Here is a 23772-nt window from a genome sequence, read left to right as displayed (position 1 = left end):
GTAAGCAGCTTGGTTTGAATAAATCAACAGTGGGAGCAATTATTAGGAAATGGAAGACATACAAGACCACTGATAATCTCCCTCGATCTGGGGCTCCACGCAACATTTTACCCCGTGGGGTCAAAATGATCACAAGAACGGTGAGCAAAAATCCCAGAACCACACGTGGGGACCTAGTGAATGACCTACAGAGAGCTGGGACCAAAGTAACAAAGCCTACCATCAGTAACACACTACGCCGCCAGGGACTCAAATCCTGCAGTGCCAGACGTGTCCCCCTTCTTAAGCCAGTACATGTCCAGGCCCGTCTGAAGTTTGCTAGAGTGCATTTGGATGATCCAGAAGAGGATTGGGAGAATGTCATATGGTCAGATGAAACCAAAATATAACTTTTTGGTCAAAACTCAAAGAATGCTGAGTTGCATCCAAAGAACACCATACCTACTGTGAAGCATGGGGGTGGAAACATCATGCTTTGGGGCTGTTTTTCTGCAAAGGGACCAGGACGACTTATCCATGTAAAGGAAAGAATGAATGGGGCCATGTATCGTGAGATTTTGAGTGAAAACCTCCTTCCATCAGCAAGGGCATTGAAGATGAAACGTGGCTGGGTCTTTCAGCATGACAATGATCCCAAACACACCGCCCGGGCAACGAAGGAGTGGCTTCGTAAGAAGCATTTCAAGGTCCTGGAGTGGCCTAGCCAGTCTCCAGATCTCAACCCCATAGAAAATCTTTGGAGGGAGTTGAAAGTCCGTGTTGCCCAGCGACAGCCCCAAAACATCACTGCTCTAGAGGAGATCTGCATGGAGGAATGGGCCAAAAAAACAGCAACAGTGTGTGAAAACCTTGTGAAGACTTACAGAAATCGTTTGACCTGTGTCATTGCCAACAAAGGGTATATAACAAAGTATTGAGAAACTTTTGTTATTGACCAAATACTTATTTTCCACCATCATTTGCAAATAAATTCATAAAAAATCCTACAATGTGATTTTCTGGATTTTTTTTTCTAATTTTGTCTGTCATAGTTGACGTGTACCTATGATGAAAATTACAGGCCTCTCTCATCTTTTTAAGTGGGAGAACTTGCACAATTGGTGGCTGACTAAATACTTTTTTTCCCCACTGTATAGCCACCGGATGGGGATCAAAACAAATAAATGCCTTGTCTGAACTAAAGTTGGAAGTTTTGCACTGAGATTGAGACAAGACTTTGTAATAAGTCTCTGCAATTTTATTCCAATTGGAGGAGGTCAGTCAAGGAACCTCGGATCTTCTCCTCTAATGCATTTAGAGAAAGAGCGCAGGAGAGAGTATGCGAGGAATCAAGGAAAGACGATTGAAAAAGAGCCCAGTTCTCCATCACCTGAGCGGTCGCAAGCTGTTACATCATAATTTGACCCTAGCTTCACACACCGTCACCTGTACAAAGACCCCAGTCTGTGACCTCCCCAGTGCCTCCCTCACCCAGCCACCCTCCCTGCTGCTTGGCCTTTTGGAGGAGGGACGTACAGAATCATCAAACCAGCTGGAGCCTCTGACTAATGCCTGCCTAGGGAGAGCAGGGGGTCTGCTACTCTGCTGCAGCTCCCTCACACATCAAATGTCACAGGAAGTAGTCCGAACACCATGCTGCCTCCCCTCCCCTGTGCCGCTGCAAGCTCCCAGCCAGGAAGTGGAGCCCTGTGTGTCCGCGTGTGTGTGTGTTTGAAATGTAGATGGATGATCCACTCGCTGTCATGCATAATTTCATGTGAGGAGATTAATTGGATTTAAATTATTCATTTTCCATTACTTCCATATGTGGGTTGTTCACTCTCCTGCTAATTGAGAATTACCAAGTATAAATGAACCAGATGGATGCATAAAGGATCTACACTACTACAGTACTAACATGATGTTCAATCATTTTCGGCGCCATCCATTAATCACACTTCTAAATGTCTTGACAACAATCACTGTGCAGTTCTCATTCAAGGTTCTCCCTCTGTCAAATTGAATTGACGTCAGAATGATAGCAATGGAAGCATTTGCTGTTTTCTTAGTGATACATATAAATAGATATACTGTACCTTTTCTGGCCACAATTCCTCTTCAGCTTGAGATAGGGATGCACTGTCATGCCAAACACAGATTCAACTACTTGATAGAAAGAAAGTTATACCTATAACTAGTGCCTAGAGTTTTTCCTGATCAGGTCACATGGTCAGGAAAAAACTTCAGCCATTAATTATGATAGAAAATAAAACACTATGAACATATAGAAAACATATACTATGAAATGTAGAGTTCATTTTATTCTGTACTTTTGAGGGCATTCTAATGTTGCTATTCTTTGTGTGGGAAATATGGATGTGTGCAATTGCATTAATGAACTTGGGCAGAGATTAAATGGTTTGAAATTAACAGCTGAGCCCCAACCAGGACAAAAGCTGCTGTTTATCATAGCCCGGTTCTGTTAACTACAGTCAGTTCCGTTTGGGTGAGTGAGAATCAATGACACAAGCCTTTTTTTTACCCTCATTATGCAAACAAAACAACATAATATTGTCCTGAGAGTTGCATCATCTACATTTAAAAAATGTAAAACATTAGCACTTTATATTACCACAATAGGAATAAATACTCATGGCTGTAGTAACAGATTCAGATTCTGATTGTGACAGCAGTGGGGTTCCTGTTCCTCTACTTGGTGGTGGTGACTGTCCACCAACAGTCTGACACTCAACAACATGGTGTTCTTTCTGCAGTGATTTATGAAGTAAAATGATGAGGCATTACAAGCGTCTTCGTCAGCAGTGTGTTGGCTAAAGACCATTTCATTTCAAGATGAATTATTCATTTAAACTATTAGTCATATAAATCTACCCTAATTCTCACTAATCATGGAACTGTATGGCAATGGTCCAGTTGTCATGAACCGTGCACCGGGCTCCAGGTTTAACCTGCTACGTGTGGTCTGAGTTCCACAATGATTCAAATAGGCTACATATCCCAAAGTATTGCACAATGTTAGCCTAATATGATCCACTAATGCTAGCAACCCTCAGGAATACTTTACAAGGACGTGACAGAGGAAAGAAAGATAAACAGAATGGAATGGAATGATGCTAAAATAAATGTATGTGGGTATTAGTGACTGTGGCTCCAGATAGTGGCTAATATTTAACATGATACAAATTGTAAAATAAAACGGAGAAAAGGCATATAAGCAAAACATTGTAAAGCAAAACATTGTAAAGTGCATACAGTGAGGGAAAAAACATGGCCCCGTCCATCGTCCCTTTGATGCGGTGAAGTTGTCCTGTCCCCTTAGCAGAAAAACACCCCCAAAGCATAATGTTTCCACCTCCATGTTTGACGGTGGGGATGGTGTTCTTGGGGTCATAGGCAGCATTCCTCCTCCTCCAAACACGGCGAGTTGAGTTGATGCCAAAGAGCTCGATTTTGGTCTCATCTGACCACAACACTTTCACCCAGTTCTCCTCTGAATCATTCAGATGTTCATTGGCAAACTTCAGACGGGCATGTATATGTGCTTTCTTGAGCAGTGGGACCTTGCGGGCGCTGCAGGATTTCAGTCCTTCACGGCGTAGTGTGTTACCAATTGTTTTCTTGGTGACTAGGGTCCCAGCTGCCTTGAGATCATTGACAAGATCCTCCCGTGTAGTTCTGGGCTGATTCCTCACCGTTCTCATGATCATTGCAACTCCACGAGGTGAGATCTTGCATGGAGCCCCAGGCCGAGGGAGATTGACAGTTCTTTTGTGTTTCTTCCATTTGTGAATAATCGCACCAACTGTTGTCACCTTCTCACCAAGCTGCTTGCCGATGGTCTTGTAGCCCATTCCAGCCTTGTGTAGGTCTACAATCTTGTCCCTGACATCCTTGGAGAGCTCTTTGGTCTTGGCCATGGTGGAGAGTTTGGAATCTGATTGATTGATTGCTTCTGTGGACAGGTGTCTTTTATACAGGTAACAAGCTGAGATTAGGAGCACTCCCTTTAAGAGTGTGCTCCTAATCTCAGCTCGTTACCTGTATAAAAGACACCTTTGAGACAGAAATCTTTCTGATTGAGAGGGGGTCAAATACTTATTTCCCTCATTAAAATGCAAATCAATTTATAACATTTTTGACATGCGTTTTTCTGGATTTTTTTGTTGTTATTCTGTCTCTCACTGTTCAAATAAACCTACCATGAAATGATGGACTGATAATTTCTTTGTCAGTGGGCAAACGTACAAAATCAGCAGGGGATCAAATACTTTTTTCCCTCACTGTACATCAACTCGGCAGGTTCAGCCCTACAGAAGCCTATAGCTTGGGTGTCCAAATTTGATCCACGCAAATTATGAGGGCACACAATTAAAATGTGGAATAAAGACACAGTTATTAAATAGTATATTCTATTTCACTGTGCAAAACGGCCACGATACATGTCATGTTGATATGATTTTCAGTTTGCTTACATATGGCTGGTTTCACATTAATCTCCAGGGATCATAAGGAAAAATAATCTAAAACAATTGCTATGTGTATTTACAATCCCCTTCTCCAAACGGATTACTCATTTACCTAGCTCTTATCAATATATAAATTACAGTGCATGGAGAATGCTGTTATTTCTATCAGCAAAAAGAAAGTCAATGTTTTTTCCACTTGGAACCGGTAGATTCGCTCCACCTTATTCATGATTTCCTGGGTGTAAAGGTGGTGGAATTATATGAGGGAATTAAGTCAAGGTCGGAATACAAGTACAGTATCTGTAGTGTAGACACCTCCACCACACCTTCATTTATTCGAGCTCCACCTCAAACGAATATTGGGTTAATAGAATGCTGAAGTTCAAGGTCAGAGTACACATAGAGAGAAAAGCACATAAAAGGGAATTGCTTTCCATTTACATGCGCTTAACTCGGGTCGGAATCGGGGCCATCAATGTGTTTACCCTTTTTCTTTATTAGATGGCTATTGAGTCAGTGATGATTTTGGCAGTGCCCCATCAGAGCCACTATATATAGCATTTTACTATGTGTATGTTGTGGGTTATGGAGCTATATTTGATTAGTTTGACATGATCATAACCTCATCCTTTGTTTGTTTTTTAGCCTTTTGAGGCTTCCTATAATGGGAGACGTCGCGTGCCGGACGATGGGTGACGCTCTTTCGCTTTAGTAAATACCCAGTCCACAAGAGGGCAGGCGATAAAAGCTACAACTCCGCCCACTGGTAGTCATTCGATTGATTTGCTCTCCCGGTGTTCATAGTCAAGGCTTGCTTTAACCTAAGAAGACTCTAACCCAGGAATATTTACTGAGAAAGCGAAGTTAAACTGATACACACTACAATGTAGCATAAACCCACGAGGTGGAATTTAATTGAATAACTCTGGGTCGAATGTTTTTACCGTTGTTGTGACAGGACACATTTCCTTTTGTCCTCGGTAGTATTTGACAACCTTTGGTGGCCAACCACCTCAACACATTTGACACAGACAGTAGCCCATTTGTCGCGTGGTGTGAGGACAGTTGGTCGGAGGACTTCGTAAAATATTCCTACAACTTCACTTGGGAGAAAAAGCCTGAAATAACTGATAAAGGTAAGTGTTGTCATATCCAAGCGGCAGGTAGCGTTTGAAGGACTAACCTATTCGAATATCTGAGCAGTTGATGTAAGTGGGTGCCATGTCATGGTATGAAACACTTCTCTGTGAAGTAGTTTTTGTTGAAAATGAACAAAACACGGGGGTTATTTACCTTTTGTGACAAAATAACCTACCTATTCGTCCATTCACTCAGGAGAAATTGTTGCCTTTTTATTTCTGTAAATATAGTAACTTCAGAAGATCACATGCATGGCACGCTTATCATGAAATATTAATTTACACCTTTAATTAACCCAATAGGCTACAAAGGACACGCCCGTGTATGGCGACACATAGCATATGTCTGGAAAACCTATTGGGTTAATTAAAGGTGTATTGGAAGAAAATCTGACTATTTAGTTAAGGATGTATTATTTATCTTTTTATAGGCTACACACCACCTCAGACAACCAGCCTATACAGGCATTTTCATCTGTCCATTTTACAGACAAATGAATCTGGCATCAATGGCAGCAACTTTCACTATTCTTGAACATGCAGGTTTCACTTCCAGATGTATGAAGCAGCAATAAAACATAGTCAAAAGGGGGCTGTTATCCTAATGCACACACATCTCTGAATTGTGGTATGTATGGCAGCAGCGTCCCGCCCATTAGGGTATTAGGGGCAGCGCCCCACTTGTAATTGCAAAAAAAAAACGTTATTTAAATATATATTATATCATTCATGGATTCTGTTTTAAATGCTCAAAAAAGTGCGGTAAATGTGTAAATTTTCCTGTAAAAAAATATATTTTGTTCAAAACAAGCTGTTCGGTTACTTACGACGCTGCCCCTCAGTGATTGCCAGCAGCAGCTCCGCCTCCACGGGCGCATAGGCGGTGCGAACATTGCTTGGATTGTTTTACCAGCTATTTGCTATGAGGGGGAACTGCTAGCATACATTATAAAAGCACGAAGTAAATAGACCGTCCTGTGGCGCTCAGTCAGAATTTCTGTCTTTGCTCTAGTCTCCCTCCCAATATGTCTCTCGCGCCATATGGCTTACTTCCGTACGTGAGACTAGATCTGCTCTATCAGGTACAGATGGCGCTAAAGTAAAAAGCTAATTGTAATTAACTTGTAAATAAATAATCATAACAGTTATGGGAGCCTGAGAACTGATAAACCAGACAGCTACATCCAACTAACTAGAACACTAGCTAGAATCTTCTCATGGCGGATCTGGTAGGACAAAAAAGCATGACTGTGGCTTATTGTTTCCCCCCCATGTTGTTTATCAGGTGCTAATGTAGCTAGGTGACAGGGCGACATGTTGTGTGGACTACAACAGTATAAAACTGGGTGTATCACAAAGCATGATCAAATTAATTAGGCAGCTACAGTAGTTTTGAGAAACATAGATCAAGTTTTTTTTTATTAAAAAAAGAACAATGTTTTAGTGTAATTAACCAGTGATCTACCTTTGATAAGCAGCTAGTTAGTTGGTAGCTTGCTATCTCCCATGCCAATTTCAAGTCTTTCAAAACGAATATCTGGCTAACTCGGAAATATGAAGTTATTTCAGTTAACTGGCTAGTGCATCATGCTTTGTGACATTGTTAGCTATTGCATTTGCATGCTTGTTGCGTTCTACCTGGTGCACTAGTTCGCTGGCTGCTCATTCTAAATAGTATAATCTAATCTGTTCCAAACAGTGGCAGAATGTGTAGCAGTGAGCATTTGGTTTTTGAAATGCAAAAGTGAAATGGGTGTATTTATGATGTTGTTCAAATGCACAGATTGCTTTATGTGTGTTCTCAAAGAAACTACAGGTAGTTCAAAAACTACCATCATATTTCTGTCATGCTGCTTTGTTGACAACTCCAACCACCTCGGGCCCCAGGTATTCAGCCAATCAGCGGCCGCCACTGATGTATGGAGAATTTCAAAATGCATAAAAACAAACTGTGGAGTCATTTTTAATGGATAACTTCGCATTATTGCAGCATTCTGGCTAGGACAGACATAGGATAATTGACTAGAACATTCCATGGACTAGATTCCATGGAATGCACTTGTGTCCTCAACAGTTATTCTTATTAGGTGTTCCATGTACACACACACACCAGGCACACTGATAGGGGTGCCCACAGCCCACTCCTTGACTGGAGTTTGAGTCACAGTTTGAGTTTCACAGTAATTGATTCTGAAGAAGAGAGTATCAGTCTTACTGTTATCCTATGTGTATTTGTAAATGGCTCATAATACAGATATTAAGATTAATTTAAATGTTACATGATGGGCTCTAATATCTGGAACCTTTTCTCAGACTTTTTTTGTTTGTTCTGTATTTCAAGCATGAGCAGTGTCCATTGCACTGCTGCGGTTCTCAACATTTCTCTTTATCTAAGAATATCATGCAGCCCATCTTGCTTGCATAATTGCTCTTGGGGGCATAAACTGCCGGAGAAATGTTAATCCCATAAATGGTGCCATCGTCTTTTTTTTATAGCCAGTGTGTGTTCCTTGAGAAAGACAACAATCAAGATCTGCTGTTGGTCTTAGATCTATAATAAGAGCTTCTATCACTAAGGCAACAACTGCATGTTTCGCTCAGTTTAGCAGGCGAGATGAGATGGCAGTGTGGTATTATCCTAATTAACATGTGGGAGCGGAAGATGGTGAGAGCCTATTATTACAGCCTGTCCCGTGGGAGTTAAGCTCTCCATCACCACCCACCCTCTCTCTGACCCCCTACCTCCAGAAAAGACACACCCTCTCTCTGACCCCCCCATGTATCCTGGTGTGATGAGTAGGCCTAATGTAAGAACGGAGTCACCTCTTGCCAAACCACACCCCTTTAGCACTATCATGGGAGGACAAGAACGTGATTTGGGGGGGGGTCTGTTCCACTGCTAGACTGGGGATTTGGAACACAATATTTAGCCTAATCGAAAATAGACTGGAATTTCAGTACATTTTGCTGTGATGTTTTACATACATTTTGAACCTTTCTAATCGTATAGTATCCACAGATTTTGAGCTAAAGATGAAAACCTTTCCCACAAGTATTATTATATTATTTATTGACTATGGCTTTTCAAATCACCCAACACAGCTATTTGTAAGGTTAATTTTAAGTGAATATATATTTTTACCATTCCTGAACCTGTGACCAGAAACACGCTACATAGGGGCAACACCAGAATAAATGATCGAGTGATTCTGTCTCTTTGCAGCAAAATCTACGGAGCTGAGATTGTTGTATGATATACAGTGAGGGAAAAAAGTATTTGATCCCCTGCTGATTTTGTACGTTTGCCCACTGACAAAGAAATGATCAGTCTATAATTTTAATGGTAGGTTTATTTGAACAGTAAGACAGAATAACAACAAAAAAATCCAGAAAAACGCATGTCAAAAATGTTATAAATTGATTTGCATTTTAATGAGGGAAATAAGTATTTGACCCCCTCTCAATCAGAAAAATGTCTGGCTCCCAGGTGTCTTTTATACAGGTAACGAGCTGATATTAGGAGCACACTCACCTGTCCACAGAAACAATCAATCAATCAGATTCCAAACTCTCCACCATGGCCAAGACCAAAGAGCTCTCCAAGGATGTCAGGGACAAGATTGTAGACCTACACAAGGCAGGAATGGGCTACAAGACCGTCGCCAAGCAGCTTGGTGAGAAGGTGACAACAGTTGGTGCGATTATTTGCAAATCCTGCAGCGCATGCAAGGTCCCCCTGCTCAAGCCAGCGCATGTCCAGGCCCGTCTGAAGTTTGCCAATGACCATCTGGATGATCCAGAGGAGGAATGACAGAAGGTCATGTGGTCTGATGAGACAAAAATAGAGCTTTTTGGTCTAAACTCCACTCGCCGTGTTTGGAGGAAGAAGAAGGATGAGTACAACCCCAAGAACACCATCCCAACCGTGAAGCATGGAGGTGGAAACATCATTCTTTGGGGATGCTTTTCTGCAAAGGGGACAGGACGACTGCACCGTATTGAGGGGAGGATGGATGGGGCCATGTATCGCGAGATCTTGGCCAACAACTTCCTTCCCTCAGTAAGAGCATTGAAGATGGGTCGTTTGCATGGTGCCCCAGACCGAGGGTGATTGACCATCATCTTGAACTTCTTCCATTTTCTAATAATTGCGCCAACAGTTGTTGCCTTCTCACCAAGCTGCTTGCCTATTGTCCTGTAGCCCATCCCAGCCTTGTGCAGGTCTACAATTTTATCCCTGATGTCCTTACACAGCTCTCTGGTCTTGGCCATTGTGGAGAGGTTGGAGTCTGTTTGATTGAGTGTGTGGACAGGTGTCTTTTATACAGGTAACAAGTTCAAACAGGTGCAGTTAATACAGGTAATGAGTGGAGAACAGGAGGGCTTCTTAAAGAAAAACTAACAGGTCTGTGAGAGCCGGAATTCTTACTGGTTGGTAGGTGATCAAATACTTATGTCATGCAATAAAATGCAAATTAATTACTTAAAAATCATACAATGTGATTTTCTGGATTTTTGTTTTAGATTCCGTCTCTCACAGTTGAAGTGTACCTATGATAAAAATTACAGACCTCTACATGCTTTGTAAGTAGGAAAACCTGCAAAATCGGCAGTGTATCAAATACTTGTTCTCCCCACTGTATATATATCATTCTGTTGGTGGCAAGAATTTTGTATTATAATTAAATTGAATAACTCGAAGTGTTGAATCAAGTGTTTTTTTGTACCAGTTCATAAACCATGTGCCATGGAATCAGTACATCGAAAATCTCTTATTTTGCAACCTGTATGTCGCAGCTGTCAACATTTTTGTCCTCAAATGAAACTGGAATATTTGTCTATTTATGCCAATTTGTATCAAGCATCTTAGATGTAAAATTGCACAACTGAGATGTCCTTGGCAAAAATGTCAGATTTCTTGAGTTATCTTTGAGGAAAGTGTATACTGGCTACGGCATCTCAAAATGGACAAACAGTACTATTGCTGCTTTTTTTCTCTTTTTTTCAAGCGAAGGGAGTATGCGAGCACACTCGTTCGGTTCGCCTAGCTGAGTTCGGCTGGGCGCCAGCAGAACTGAAGCATGCTGATGCCTTTACCTTATTAGATCGGTAAGGATTTACACCGCTAATTGCCAGCAATTAAAGCTTCTTTGAACATCAGTGGCATTGGCATTAGGGCAGGGAATTGCCAGGGACGATACGATATTATCACAATATGATATGTATTGCTATTCTCTTGATTTCTATATGTATAGCAATTCGATACTTATTTTTATTGCGTTTCGATGTTCCAAACATTTTGCTCACCTGTCTGCTGCAGAAGGACGAGAGAGCCATGAGAAACTAATTTTGATCAGTCATGGAAATAAAAGTGCTGAAAACAAATTGGCTCCCTATTTATAAAGAAGATCTAGAACAAGCTGTGGAGGAAAAATCCTGGAGTTTTGGTGCAGGTACAGCCAACTAGCGCAAAAATAATATTGCGATATTGTCAATACGATATATTGTCAAAAATAATATGCAGACATTTATCTGTATAGATTTTTTTCCCCATCACTAATTGACATGTTTACTTAGTCTTCCATAGCAACACAAAGCCCAACAATTATGTCATATTTCCACCCCCACGGTGAAAGGGAACACTAGTTTAACAGAATAACAAGGATAATTGTTTTTATTTCACCCTGTGAAGTAGGAGTGTGGTAAAATTCAGAGCCAACAGTGTTCCTTCTCTTTGCAGCTGCAAATGTTTATCCTGTAAAACAAGGATGAAATGAACCTTCCAATTATTTGAAGAGTCAGTAGTGCCCCAGCTCTCTCTTTATGAGACCAGGGGAAAGGGGAAGAGAGATTGCCAAGGAGAAGGACTGCATAACAGACTGGGCTTGTCTGCCTGTCTGTCCCTGACACTGTCTACCTCAACTCTGTGAGGAGAAAGTCACCTGGCACAGATCAGTCACCTGATAGAGGACATAGCTCTGTGTGATGCCAACAACAGACAGATGGCTACCGTACAGACCAACCATCTATCGCCCATGCATACAGATGGCACCTGCCTGGATACTGCCTGCGTCTAAGTTCAGTACAGTAAAACACGGGCTGTACTGTAGAGCATGCAATGAGTTAATGAGAACCGTAGAACACCAATGGCGACTGGCGTTCGTTCACACAACTCAACAATAGTTCCCCCTGTGTCTGCATGCCACAGAGGCCTTTGTCAGCAGTTTCCTTTCCAGGCCACAGTATCAGCACCTATGATTAGGAGCGAGCACCAGAATTACTTTCCCTGGCTTACCTCGACCTGCCGGACAGACAAACAGACAGACTGGGAGGGAGAGCTGAGCCATTGTTTTAATACTGAACAGGCAGCACCAGCAGGAGACCGGGGGAACGTTGTGTGAGGCAGATGGGACAAGGTTTGAGGAAGCGCCCCAGGTGGAGGGGTATGCAATATGAGACCGGCCGGTCAAAGCACTGTTTGTTCAGACGGAGGGCCTGATTCTGTTGCTCCTTCATCTGAGAAGCTGCTTCAGCCAACGAACTAGAGGCAGTTAAAACTGAAATATTTTTCTAGGGGTTATTGTTCATGTGGAGGTATAACCATGCCACTGAGCTGCATCTCTCTACAGTCTTTGACAGAGGTTCTCTGCTGGGATAATCAAGGGCCTTTTTGTTGTAAAAGAGCAGGAATCCATGTGATTTGTTAGGTAAGAACCCCAGCTGTGTGGGAAATGTCAAAACGAGAGGGGAATCGCCCCGTTGGGAAGAGCGTATCGAGAATTGTAAAGAGTTCTTACCGAACAGTAGGCCTACTGCGTCTGTCCTGGAGCAGCTGGGCAAATTGTTGCAATTACACATTATGAATGCTATATATTCACAGTTTTAGCAAACGGACCATAGCATCATTAATTATCTCTCTCCATTCCACGATCTAGTATGTCCTGAGTATCCAAAGATAGTATAATTTCGAATGTAATTTCATACATAAAACTTCATGGTCCATAACAAGTCTTTTTAAAAAGACAATTACGTGGCTGAGTGTTGAGAGTACAGTGAGGGGGAAAAAAGTATTTGATCCCCTGCTGATTTTGTACGTTTGCCCACTGACAAAGACATGATCAGTCTATAATTTTAATGGTAGGTTTATTTGAACAGTGAGAGACAGAATAACAACAACAAAAAAATCCAGAAAAACACATGTCAAAAAATGTTATAAATTGATTTGCATTTTAATGAGGGAAATAAGTATTTGACCCCTCTGCAAAACATGACTTAGTACTTGGTGGCAAAACCCTTGTTGGCAATCAGAGGTCAGATGTTTCTTGTAGTTGGCCACCAGGTTTGCACACATCTGTCCTCTGTAGCTCAGCTGGTAGAGCACGGCGCTTGTAACGCCAAGGTAGTGGGTTCGATCCCCGGGACCACCCATACACCAAAAATATTTATGCACGCATGACTGTAAGTCGCTTTGGATAAAAGCGTCTGCTAAATGGCATATTATTATTATTATTACATCTCAGGAGGGATTTTGTTCCACTCCTCTTTGCAGATCTTCTCCAAGTCATAAAGGTTTTGAGGCTGACGTTTGGTAACTCAAACCTTCAGCTCCCTCCACAGATTTTCTATGGGATTAAGGTCTGGAGACTGGCTAGGCCACTCCAGGACCTTAATGTGCTTCTTCTTGAGCCACTCCTTTGTTGCCTTGGCCGTGTGTTTTGGGTCATTGTCATGCTGGAATACCCATCCACGACCCATTTTCAATGCCCTGGCTGAGGGAAGGAGGTTCTCACCCAAGATTTGACGGTACATGGCCCCGTCCATCGTCCCTTTGATGTGGTGAAGTTGTCCTGTCCCCTTAGCAGAAAAACACCCCCAAAGCATAATGTTTCCACCTCCATGTTTGACGGTGGGGATGGTGTTCTTGGGGTCATAGGCAGCATTCCTCCTCCTCCAAACACGGCGAGTTGAGTTGATGCCAAAGAGCTCGATTTTGGTCTCATCTGACCACAACACTTTCACCCAGTTCTCCTCTGAATCATTCAGATGTTCATTGGCAAACTTCAGACGGGCATGTATATGTGCTTTCTTGAGCAGGGGGCCCTTGCGGGCGCTGCAGGATTTCAGTCCTTCACGGCGTAGTGTGTTACCAATTGTTTTCTTGGTGACTATGGTCCCAGCTGCCTTGAGATCATTGACAAGATCCTCCCGTGTAGTTCTGGGCTGATTCCTCACCGTTCTCATGATCATTGCAACTCCACGAGGTGAGATCTTGCATGGAGCTCCAGGCCGAGGGAGATTGACAGTTCTTTTGTGTTTCTTCCATTTGCGAATAATCGCACCAACTGTTGTCACCTTCTCACCAAGCTGCTTGGCGATGGTCTTGTAGCCCATTCCAGCCTTGTGTAGGTCTACAATCTTGTCCCTGACATCCTTGGAGAGCTCTTTGGTCTTGGCCATGGTGGAGAGTTTGGAATCTGATTGATTGATTGCTTCTGTGGACAGGTGTCTTTTATACAGGTAACAAGCTGAGATTAGGAGCACTCCCTTTAAGAGTGTGCTCCTAATCTCAGCTCGTTACCTGTATAAAAGACACGTCGGAGCCAGACATTTTTCTGATTGAGAGTGGGTCAAATACTTATTTCCCTCATTTAAAATGCAAATCAATTTATAACATTTTTGACATGCGTTTTTCAGGATTTTGTTGTTATTCTGTCTCTCACTGTTCAAATAAACCTACCATTAAAATTATAGACTGATCATTTCTTTGTCAGTGGGCAAACGTACAAAATCAGCAGGGGATCAAATACTTTTTTCCCTCACTGTTTTATTAAAAGTCTCCTGTAGTGAGTGCACTGTTGTAGCTTTAGCCATGCAGCCTAATCCTCCTCTGTATCTAAAATAGTTCTAAAAACCAACCACAGGGAACATCCTCTCACACAAACTGCTGCTATTGCAGTCATACGTTTTCAAATACTTTCATAGCTTCTTGAGACTGCAAAAATAGTAAAGAAGACAGGCCTTCTTGATATGAAGCTCCGGTGGAGAGGAGAGATCCCCAGATGGCCTAAACCTGCTGTCAGTTTTGGTATAGTAGAGAAGCAGCCAAAAGGCAGGTGCTAGCCAGCACATCTGCCCACAGGCCAGCAGTGATAAAGTCGCTCTCACTACACTGGTAGTTAATAGGAATACGACTTTTAGATCGCGAAAACGTCTATCATACATGTCAGATTTCAATACTGGCTGATGTCATAACTCGGGTGGATGTCTTCACTTGATTGAGTCATTGATCATATTTTTGCGATATTCCTACCTCGAGAAATGTGTAATTTAACGGCGGGTCTAGCACATTTTTCCTATTTGTCTGCCTCTTTAGTCCAGGGTGCATTGCATGGTGCCGTTGCCAGATATATTATAGAAAGGAGATAGGAATCCAATGAATGAAGGAATGTATAACGCCCCACCCAGCAGACTGACCAATCGCGTTCACGTTATGAAGCTGCGTCACGCAGTTGCTAAGCTAATCGTCACGCAATCTCTTCTAGATGTCGAGAAACATATTTTCCTCAAGTACGTAATGTCACATTTTTACATTTACATTTTAGTCATTTTAGCAGACGCTCTTATCCAGAGCGACTTACAGTTAGTGAATAATAATTATTTATTTTTTTATACTGGCCCCCCGTGGGAATCGAACCCACAACCCTGGCGTTGCAAACGCCATGCTCTATCAACTGAGCTACATCCCTGCCGGCCATTCCCTCCCCTACCCTGGACGACGCTGGGCCAATTGCGCGCCGCCCATGAGTCTCCCGGTCGCGGCCGGCTGCGACAGAGCCTGGATTCGAACCAGGATCTCTAGTGGCACAGTTTGCACTGCGATGCAGTGCCTTAGACCACTGCGCCACTCAGGGTCACGATTCCAAAGCTATACGATACTACAGATAGCCAGTTAATTATCACACATCTCGGAAAAGATTTGTAGTGTTGTACTTCTTGTTGATGAAATTCATGCTGTTGGGTTTTTGAGCTAGCGCCCAATAGACTCTCATTCACTCCTTGAACGAGAGCGCTCCTTGTCCCAGAATCACCCAGAATGCACCACGTGGCCCACTGAAGTAGCATGGGCAACGTTTCCCATCTCCTCAAAAGTATATCTGCCGTTGCGAATGTTAGACCAGTCTGTGAGGAGCATCGATCTACAGGTTGAACTTGGGGAGATTGTAGACTCCTAAATTCATAGTGCAGTTTGTTTAGCCGATTTTACAGCTAGCTAGCTACATTCCATGCAGATATTGTTTTTGTTATTATTGTGTGTAGCTACGTTTGCTAGCTAGCCAGCCAGCCAGCCCATAGAGAGAGCATTGCATTGTGGATTTTGTAGTCGACTTGAGCTGCAACAGACTTCCAGTGATTTTTCCATGTTGCTACCAACATTATAACGCCAAAATGAAACATTTGTTCACCAAAAATATTGTTCTCACATATTAGTGTTATTTAACGCTGTAAATTTAAAGGAGTTAGTGGTTTTGGGTGTTCCAGCCGTTATGGACTGAGCTCTTGGGAATGAAAACTATTCCTCTCTACTGTAACAATCACGATACAGTAACTTGAGGAAAAGTTATTGGGTGAACGTGAAGGAGTTGGGCTACTCGAAACCCTTGCTTACAGTATGTGTTGCCTCATGGAATAATGGATGTGCTGCACTTTACTCTTGACAGTTAAATTGTTGCGTGGATGACTTGGCAACTGTACTAATCTGGCCTGGCCTCCACATTGCCACTTTTGGTTAATGGCAACCAACCCCTGCTGTTGTCTTTGATTATCACCCCACTCATCAGCCAAACATTACACAGTGGTCCCTAGCACCATCCTGTTGTTTACCGCTGCTCTCCTCCACGGTGTCTGTCTCTGTGGTAGCCTTAATCACAGGCTTTCACCTCTGAGGGAGACGAGTCGTCTGCAAACATACATTGTACCCACACGATAAGAGAGGCTGCTGGGAGGGACATGCTCACTGTTACTGAGACTGCATGACTCACTGAAACGCACCACCACCTGACAGGCTGAGAGCAAGCTATTGCTGGTTGATGCCAGTCTGATTTAATTGGCTGTTTGATCAAGGAGAACTAAACTGTTTGAAACCAAGCAGTGTGTGATTATGCAAAAGTATTTGTTTTGTGTATCCAAGCAATATCTCCTTTGCATGTTTTTTCCCCCACCTGATCTCCACTCTAGTGCGTTGTTTCGAATGTTTATCTTAATATGTAATCCTTTCAAATCTGTAGAAGATATGGAAGATAATTCCGGATTACAGCATATCCCCCTTGCCTGCCTGTGTATGTCAGCAGCAATAGAAATGAGGACACCTGTTGTAACTGATGCTTTGGTCCCCCAGCAGGTGATGCCTCCCTCTATCTCCCCATGGAGAAGGCTATATTTACCTAATCTACACTGCTCAAAAAAATAAAGGGAACACTTAAACAACACATCCTAGATCTGAATGAATGAAATAATCTTATTAAATACTTTTTTCTTTACATAGTTGAATGTGCTGACAACAAAATCACACAAAAATTATCAATGGAAATCAAATTTATCAACCCATGGAGGTCTGGATTTGGAGTCACCCTCAAAATTAAAGTGGAAAACCACACTACAGGCTGATCCAACTTTGATGTAATGTCCTCAAAACAAGTCAAAATGAGGCTCAGTAGTGTGTGTGGCCTCCACGTGCCTGTATGACCTCCCTACAACGCCTGGGCATGCTCCTGGTGAGGTGGCGGATGGTCTCCTGAGGGATCTCCTCCCAGACCTGGACTAAAGCATCCGCCAACTCCTGGACAGTCTGGTGCAATGTAGCGTTGGTGGATGGAGCGAGACATGATGTCCCAGATGTGCTCAGTTGGATTCAGGTCTGGGGAACGGGCGGGCCAGTCCATAGCATCAATGCCTTCCTCTTGCAGGAACTGCTGACACACTCCAGCCACATGAGGTCTAGCATTGTCTTGCATTAGGAGGAACCCAGGGCAAACCGCACCAGCATATGGTCTCACAAGGGGTCTGAGGATCTCATCTCAATACCTAATGGCAGTCAGGCTACCTCTGGCGAGCACATGGAGGGCTGTGCGGCCCCCCAAAGAAATGCCACCCCACACCATGACTGACCCACCGCCAAACCGGTCATGCTGGAGGATGTTGCAGGCAGCAGAACGTTCTCCACGGCGTCTCCAGACTCTGTCACATGTGCTCAGTGTGAACCTGCTTTCATCTGTGAAGAGCACAGAGCGCCAGTGGCGAATTTGCCAATCTTGGTGTTCTCTGGCAAATGCCAAACGTCCTGCACGGTGTTGGGCTGTAAGCACAACCCCCACCTGTGGACGTCGGGCCCTCATACCACCCTCATGGAATCTGTTTCTGACCGTTTGAGCAGACACATGCACATTTGTGGCCTGCTGGAGGTCATTTTGCAGGGGCTCTGGCAGTGCTCCTCCTGCTCCTCCTTGCACAAAGGCGGAGGTAGCGGTCCTGCTGCTGGGTTGTTGCCCTCCTACGGCCTCCTCCACGTCTCCTGATGTACTGGCCTGTCTCCTGGTAGCGCCTCCATGCTCTGGACACTACGCTGACCGACACAGCAAACCTTCTTGCCACAGCTCGCATTGATGTGCCATCCTGGATGAGCTGCACTACCTGAGCCACGTGTGTGGGTTGTAGACTCCGTCTCATGCTACCACTAGAGTGAAAGCACCGCCAGCATTCAAAAGTGACCAAAACATCAGCCAGGAAGCATAGGAACTGAGAAGTGGTCTGTGGTCACCACCTGCAGAACCACTTCTTTATTGGGGGTGTCTTGCTAATTGCCTATAATTTCCACCTGTTGTCTATTCCATTTGCACAACAGCATGTGAAATGTATTGTCAATCAGTGTTGCTTCCTAAGTGGACAGTTTGATTTCACAGAAGTGTGATTGACTTGGAGTTACATTGTGTTGTTTAAGTGTTCCCTTTATTTTTTTGAGCAGTGTATTATCATCTGATCTGAGCTCGATCAATCACCTTCTCCTGGGGCTCGGATTCCAGATGCACCCTGGATGCAGTATAACCCAGTATTACCAACCGGCTGACTCTGCTCTTTTCCCCCTGCCTGCGTCCTGCCTGCGACGGATGACACCTCTCCTCAGCCCATGAGACAGGGCCTGAGCCCTTACTATGAGATTGATCATTTTCTCTGATGGAAAAATGGGAGGAGGATCTCTTTATGGCATCTACTGTACCCCTCCTGTCCTGTCCTGACAGACTTCTGGTGCTCCTTCACGATCCCAATGCTGACCTGTCCTGGCAGACTTCCGGTGCTCCATCATGATCCCAATGAGCTGTTCCTTTATTTATTCATTGTATTAATGTTAATTGAAATGAATGACCCAGTGGCACACCACCTATCATTCTCAGTAATACCAAAACGTTATTAGACGTCCATTAGATGTTAGATTACCAGTGACTCATTTTTCAGAATGATGTCTCAGCCTTGCCTTTCATGCTGTACAGCATCTTTGAGAATTTGGAGCTGGGGAAATTCAGTGCGTGCAAATTTTGGATCTGTTAATGAGGCAAACCGCAGTGACTGTAAATCTTAAGAAATGAAGATGTTTCATCATTGCTTGCTTCAGTGTTATTATGGCCAAGGGAAAAACGTTGCTGCTAGGTATCATCATGATAGTGTTTGCCACATATTAGATTATACACTCGCACACAGATGTCAGCAGTTTGGAAAGTCTACTTGCAATATTAGGCTTTACTGCAGAGGGATTTTGCTTCAGGTTACTGTGACGTTTCCGGTGCCTTCTGGCAATAGGAAGACAATGCCTTTTGGAGATTGTCTTTCTGTGATGCCTCACTTGCTGTTACAGTTGTGGAATGATACGTTAGTGAAACCATCTCGCAGTCTGTCTTCTGACTCTCTTCCTCACCGGATGCCTGCCTATGACGGTGACACTTGAAAACAAATTGTGCATTTTATAGTCCATTTGTGGAATTCAAATGCATTCACACATGTTCATCTACAGTTGGCCTATTCCCTTGTTTAGTTTTTAGCTATATTACTTTGAATATCTTTTAATTTGCAGGATTTTGCTTATATAATATCTGTCTAGACCATTACGAAATGGAGACTAACATGCCCTAGTTTTGGAGATGTTCTCCTAAAGTATCCTATAACTAATAACCCATTCTATCTTCAGTAAGTACAGTGCTCAAAGTCTCATGTTCCCAATTTTATCAGAGATATCTGGAAACTTGTTGGACCTACACTGCAACTTTTCAGTGGTGAACAATATTGGGTAACTGAGTGTCAAAACAACTCATGTTCTACTGTAATTACCCACCACCTCTCTGTTAACTTTGCTTTCACATGTTTGTATTGAATGTAGTGTGTGTGTGTCTCACCAAAAGGTAAACAGATCAACGGGTCTATAGTTTCATCATGTCACCCTTCAGTATGACAAGATAAGATTGGCCTATTCCATCAGGTGCCCTTGTTATGCTTGGGCGGTATCTAGATTGTCATACCTTCATGCCAACCTTGTGCCATACCGGGATATTCGGTAATACCGGCATTGAACACAAGGGGAGCTGTTTTCAAATCCCACTGATACTCTAATCCGAAGGTTAGCGATGCTAACAAGTACATGTATAATCCCATAGAGAATGCTGACTAAATGTTTCTGACCTAAACTATACAAGTAACTCAAATGCTACTCACAGTTTGCTGTACGCACAAAACAAATATTAGCCAGCAAGGCTCTTGATCCAGGAGGGGATTCTCTGCTGTTACCAAGCAAATGCTTGATTTTGGAAGAAGCTAACCACTTAGCTAGATAGCTAACTAGCTACTAAATTAGCAAACCAAATGCACAACCTCAGAGCATTTAGCACATTTTAGACACTTAATAGTTCTAAGATATCTAGCTGGAAAACATTTAGTTGTGAATGGTTACATACCCCAACCAGAAGCCATGGATTACAGGCAACATCCGCACTGAGCTAAAGGGTAGAGCTGCCGCTTTCAAGGAACGGGACTCTAACCCGGAAGCTTATAAGAAATCCCGCTATGACCTCCGACGAACCATCAAACAGGCAAAGAGTCAATACAGGTCTAAGATTGAATCATACTACACTGGCTCTGACGCTCGTCGGATGTGGCAGGGCTTGAAAACTATTACAGACTACAAAGGGAAGCACAGCCGCGAGCTGCCCAGTGACACAAGCCTACCAGACCGAGCTAAACCACTTCTATGCTCGCTTCGAGGCAAGCAACACTGAAGCATGCATGAGAGCACCAGCTGTTCCGGACGACTATGTGATCACGCTCTCCGTAGCCGATGTGAGTAAGACTTTTAAGCAAGTCAACATTCACAAGGCCGCTGGGCCAGACGGATTACCAGGGCGTGTACTCCGAGCATGTGCTGACCAACTGGCAAGTGTCTTCACTGACATTTTCAACATGTCCCTGACCGAGTCTGTAATACCAACATGTTTCAAGCAGACCACCATAGTCCCCGTGCCCAAGAACTCTAAGATAACCTGCCTAAATGACTACCGACCCGTGGCACTGACGTCTGTAGCCATGAAGTGCTTTGAAAGACTGGTCATGGCTCACATCAACAGTATAATCCCAGAAACCCTAGACCCACTCCAATTTGCATACCGCCCCAACAGATCCACAGATGATGCAATCTCTATCGCACTCCACACTGCCCTTTCCCACCTGGACAAGAGGAACACCTACGTGAGAATGCTATTCATTGACTACAGCTCAGCATTCAACACCATAGTGCCCTCTAAGCTCATCACTAAGCTAAGGATCCTGGGACTAAACACCTCCCTCTGCAACTGGATCCTGGACTTCCTGACGGGCCGCCCCCAGGTGGTAAGGGTAGGTAACAACACATCTGCCACACTGATCCTCAACACGGGGCCCCTCAGGGGGTGCGTGCTCAGTCCCCCTCCTGTACTCTCTGTTCACCCATGACTGCATGGCCAGGGCACGACTCAACACCATCATTAAGTTTGCCGACGACACAACAGTGGTAGGCCTGATCACCGACAACGATGAGACAGCCTATAGGGAGGAGGTCAGAGATCTGGCCGTGTGGTGCCAGGGACAACAACCTCTCCCTCAACGTGACCAAGACAAAGGAGATGATTGTGGACTACAGGAAAAAAAAGAGGACTGAGCACGCCCCCATTCTCATCGACGGGGCTGTAGTGGAACAGGTTGAGAGCTTCAAGTTCCTTGGTGTCCACATCACCAACGAACTATCATGGTCCAAGCACACCAAGACAGTCGTGAAGAGGGGGCACGACAAAGCCTATTCCCCCTCAGGAGACTAAAAGATTTGGCATGGGTCCTCAGATCCTCAAAAAAATTCTACAGCTGCACCATCGAGAGCATCCTGACTGGTTGCATCACCGCCTGGTATGGCAACTGCTTGGCCTCTGACCGCAAGGCACTACAGAGGGTAGTGCGTGCGGCCCAGTACATCACTGGGGCAAAGCTCCCTGCCATCCAAGACCTCTATACCAGGCGGTGTCAGAGGAAGGCCCTCAAAATTGTCAAAGACTCCAGCCACCCTAGTCATAGACTGTTCTCTCTGCTACCGCACGGCAAGCGGTACCGGAGTGCCAAGTCTAGGTCCAAAGACTTCTCAACAGCTTCTACCCACAAGCCATAAGACTCCTGAACAGCTAATCATGGCTACCGGACTATTTGCACTGCCCCCCCACCCCATCCTTTTTACGCTGCTGCTACTCTGTTAAGTATTTATGCAAGTCACTTTAACTCTACCCACATGTACATATTACCTCAACTACCTCAACTAGCCGGTGCCCCCGCATTTGACTCTGCACCGTTACCCCCTGTATATATAGCCTCCCCTACTGTCACTTTATTTTACTTCTGCTCTTTGTTTTTCTCAACACTTTTTTTTGTTGTTGTTTTATTCTTACTTTTTTTGTTTAAAATAAACGCACTGTTGGTTAAGGGCTGTAAGTAAGCATTTCACTGTAATGTCTGCACTTGTTGTATTCGGCACATGTGACCAATAAAATTTGATTTGATTTGATTTGAATTCTATACTGTAATTAGATCACCTGGCGCATGCTGCACAACAGTGAGTGACTCACTGACAAGTGATTGGGGACTACCGTATGCTTCATAATAATGTGACAGATGAAATTAACGCAATGTTCTTTATCTCCTAATGTATTGCACAAGTTGACTGCAGGTGGTTACTTAAAAATTAGCTACAAGTATTACAAAACTTCAAAGAAATAGTTTCAGCGGTATTGAAAAACCATCCTGTGGCTTTTTCCAAATACCCCGGTATACAGTATATACGGTATACCGCCCAAGCCTAGCCCTTGTGTTCAACTTTTGAGAACTTGCCTGCTGAAGTCTTCCTAGAAAGGTGTTTCATTAGCACTGCAGTCGGTGCAAAATCTTCACTTCGCTCAATCCTCTGGTTTGTTTTCTTTTACCCACAAAGTCAACCCCTCCCTCGGCAGAGCTTAGAAAAATATTCCCTGGCTCCTCTGTGCTTGTGTGGATAGGGACTATGGGGAGCAGTGGTGGTGAATAGTTTGCTGTGAGGTAGGGGCGTAAATCTTTTGGTAGTAGCTAGCTAGCCCTGGTCTCACAGGCCCTGGCATAGAGGCATTATTTCTCCTGGTGTCTCCCTGGTAGCTAGATGGCTATCCCTTGTCTCAACGGGCAGACTGGGATGCTTTATGTCCCTAGACTCCAATCCTTCTTCTTACAGTTTGAGTTTATGTATGATTCATCTGCTGCTGGCATATTGAAGGCAGCAGCCTGTTCGCCACAAGGATAAACTACTAACTGTATTAGGCTTGTCATTCATTCTTTACAGTGCACACAGCTCTTCAAGCTCTTATTGCTCTGTCCTGTCTACAGGGCATGCACAGTGAGTGAAATGACTTGGTACTACTAGATATCTATGACTATCTTGCTCAACATCACAGGTGGAATAGACAATGCCATGTTGGTTCACCTAATGATAGCTGTGAGCACATGATTATGAATCAATAAAAACGTCTGGTCGAGTGCCTGTTGAAATGTGCAGAATGTACGTGTTGACTAATCCGTTAGGACATATT

General features: G+C 43.7%; 1 protein-coding gene across 3 annotated transcripts in view; it reads left to right on the top strand.

Moving 5' to 3' along the window:
• Positions 1-5254: 5254 nt before the first annotated feature.
• Positions 5255-23772, top strand: part of LOC121567732 (glycerophosphodiester phosphodiesterase domain-containing protein 5) — a 72895-nt gene continuing 54377 nt past the window's right edge. For all 3 annotated transcript variants that reach the window (XR_006001159.1, XM_041877972.2, XM_041877971.2), the window contains exon 1: positions 5255-5602. The gene's annotated coding sequence lies outside the window, so the exon portion shown is untranslated. The remainder of the gene's footprint in view (positions 5603-23772) is intronic.

Source organism: Coregonus clupeaformis, chromosome 6 (assembly GCF_020615455.1).
Source record: "Coregonus clupeaformis isolate EN_2021a chromosome 6, ASM2061545v1, whole genome shotgun sequence".
In the NCBI taxonomy this organism is placed as follows: Eukaryota; Metazoa; Chordata; class Actinopteri; order Salmoniformes; family Salmonidae; genus Coregonus; species Coregonus clupeaformis.
This window is presented reverse-complemented; position numbering and strand designations above follow the sequence as displayed.